Source organism: Montipora foliosa, chromosome 12, assembly GCF_036669935.1.
Source record: "Montipora foliosa isolate CH-2021 chromosome 12, ASM3666993v2, whole genome shotgun sequence".
Classification (NCBI taxonomy): Eukaryota; Metazoa; Cnidaria; class Anthozoa; order Scleractinia; family Acroporidae; genus Montipora; species Montipora foliosa.
In genome coordinates, this window is record NC_090880.1 from 30,270,249 (window position 1) to 30,272,748 (window position 2,500).

General features: G+C 41.6%; 1 protein-coding gene and 1 long non-coding RNA gene across 2 annotated transcripts in view; both read right to left on the bottom strand.

Annotated features, from left to right (window-relative positions):
• Positions 1 to 2,500, bottom strand: part of LOC137980420 (protein-cysteine N-palmitoyltransferase HHAT-like) — a 96,156-nt gene that overhangs the window by 52,219 nt on the left and 41,437 nt on the right. The window lies entirely within an intron of this gene.
• Positions 52 to 2,500, bottom strand: part of LOC137980291 (uncharacterized) — a 7,252-nt gene continuing 4,803 nt past the window's right edge. The window contains exons 5-6 of the long non-coding RNA XR_011118488.1: positions 1,801 to 1,995; positions 52 to 219 (exon numbers count right to left, since the gene is read on the bottom strand). This is a non-coding gene — a long non-coding RNA (uncharacterized lncRNA). The remainder of the gene's footprint in view (positions 220 to 1,800; positions 1,996 to 2,500) is intronic.

Consider the following 2,500-nt stretch of genomic DNA (forward strand, 5'->3'; position numbering starts at 1 on the left):
CACCAGAAAACTAGACAAGAACAAATGGGGACAAAAGTAAGAAAACAATACTGTCATGGAGCATTTGTTTTATTATTCCATCAGGCAGGCATGCAAATACAAGATAATTGTGCTTAAGTGGGTCACATTTGTAACTGATTGTGCAAGCCCAATCCAGTGAATATTTTCCGGCTTTAGGTGCAGTAAATCTTGCCAGGAATGAAACAGGGTTCCTAACAACTGAAAATAAAGACAAAAGATATTAATGGAAGTTGAAAGTTGCGTATTTGGGAGAACCAGGAGCCCAACTGTCATATCAAGTCTATGTTCATGATTTCCAGAGACAGCTTTTTGTAAGCCTAGTAGCCCTAAATGGAGACAGTCACTCATTTAATGCGATCAGGATCACCTCTCTTCTCCTGAATCTCCTGCGACCCATCCCCATCCAAATGGGAATAGGAGCCAATTAAATATTTTAAGCAAGAGCTGATACAACGTAGATTTGATTTTAGTGGTGTACTATATTTCCGCTGGCCAAACCAGCCTTCTTCAGGTACAATGAGAGTTTACATTGGATTGCTTCTATGCTTAAAATATTTAGTTTCTCAACTTGTAATTACGCCGATCAGATCAAGCCAGTGATCCAACGTACACCGACAGGAAGATTGTCCACAGTTGCTTGCTTCAAAACTCTAATGCTAATGTACCTCCCCTAACAACTTGCTGTACACCATAAGCATTTTTCAGTGGGGTGTACATGTGTCCGTGTACCGGTGGTCGAGCGAGAAGTAATGCGGCATCACGAAATACTGTCGCCTTATCCTTCTTCTCAAATTCATCATCACTAGTCTCCGGAAATACAGTAGATATAATTGTCATGAAGTGTCCTCTTCAATCGAACATATACAGTTACGGTAACCCTAACCAAAGAAATACGATACGATGACAATATTGAGAGAGAGAGAGAGAGACCCAATTAATCTTTTACATTTTTCGATCTTTCGATCCCCTAGCTATAACACAGAGGACAAACTACGACACTGGAGTTCCTCTCCCTACTCTTTGCGAGTAGTGCGTGGGTTCTTTTACGTCCCACTGGGTTGTGAACAGTGAAAGGTTGTGAGACGGGGCCTACGGTTCATCGTCTTTCTCCGAGAAGACTAGAGAGTCTAAGTCATGGTTTTCACCATAGGGGTGGGGGGGGGGGGGGTTGTTTGCATTAACACAAGATGGATATGTAGTTCACTGAAGTATGATACAGTCCGAAGAGTAAATAACTTGTATTTTTTTTTATGTAAAGACCCCCACCGCCTCCAAAAAAACGTATTGCATTATGGGATAGTGAAATTAGTCAATTACACCCGCAAATGGTTACACTTTCAAGTTTTGATGGATAAGGACTATAAACCGTAGGCCCCGTCTCATAAATATCTTTCAAGTTCGTAAGTTCCCTGCGGGACGTTAATGAACCCACACAGTTTTCGAGAAGAGTAGGGGATGAAAATCCCGGTGTTGTGGCTGTCCTTTGTGAGTGCATGGTTGGGTGGATATACTGTAGCAAGTCCACAAGCTGAATAGCTGCCAAACTTCAACCTGCTCAAACAAATAAATAACAAACACACAAACAAAGTCCCTGAGTGTTGGTCAGGCTGGAGTTTTTAGTTTTAATCACACGCCCTCCCGCAAAGTAGTCCGTTTCTCAACCAACTGAGACAACTGGTCGGCGATAAATGAATAGTTGACTTAAATATTTTAATGGCACAGTTATTAAAATTAAATGTGCATCTCAGTAGGTGCATTTCTGGACATTGGTAAACTCACTCTTTCAATTAAGTGAGTCCTAATTATTTCTATTTCACCACTAGCAACGCCAGGATATACAACGTCGGCGGCGTTCAAGACCCTCTTTCAGTAAGGCCTCCTTCTTCCCAAAGAGCGGTGAATGAGGACGAAATTCAGCATTCTTGATTTCACTCAATGGTCCTTCTACATCCAATGAAGGATCAGGCTTTTGTGCTATAGAGAAATGATTTCAAACGTCATGAATTAGATTTCTGTACACTGACCAAGCATTCCTAGCTAAAGTATTTAAATTTTAATCTTAGCGACTTAAGATCGACAACGGTGGCTCAGGTCGTCGAAACGTCACCTCAAAATATAACTTTGCAATATCGTTAGTTTTTCGCGATTAGTCCATCTCGTTCACATCATACAATATGGGAGAACTATCCCAAAAATAAATTGGAGTGGTTTCAGTGAATGGTTTTCCTCGACAAAACCTCAAATTTGGTGATTTCACGCTGTTGGTATGAAGAGTACTGCAAAAATATGTGCTCAAGTGCGTGTCGCACGAGAAGCAAGATTATTTTTCCTTTTTTAACCAATGATATTATATGACTAGCTCCGTGAGCGCGCAAGATGAACCAAATCCCGCGCTGTGATTGGCTACCCGAGCGGGCAAGATGGAGCTATGTTGCCCGATTGGGATTCCTCGCTTGGTCCCGCAAGATCAAAGATCCCA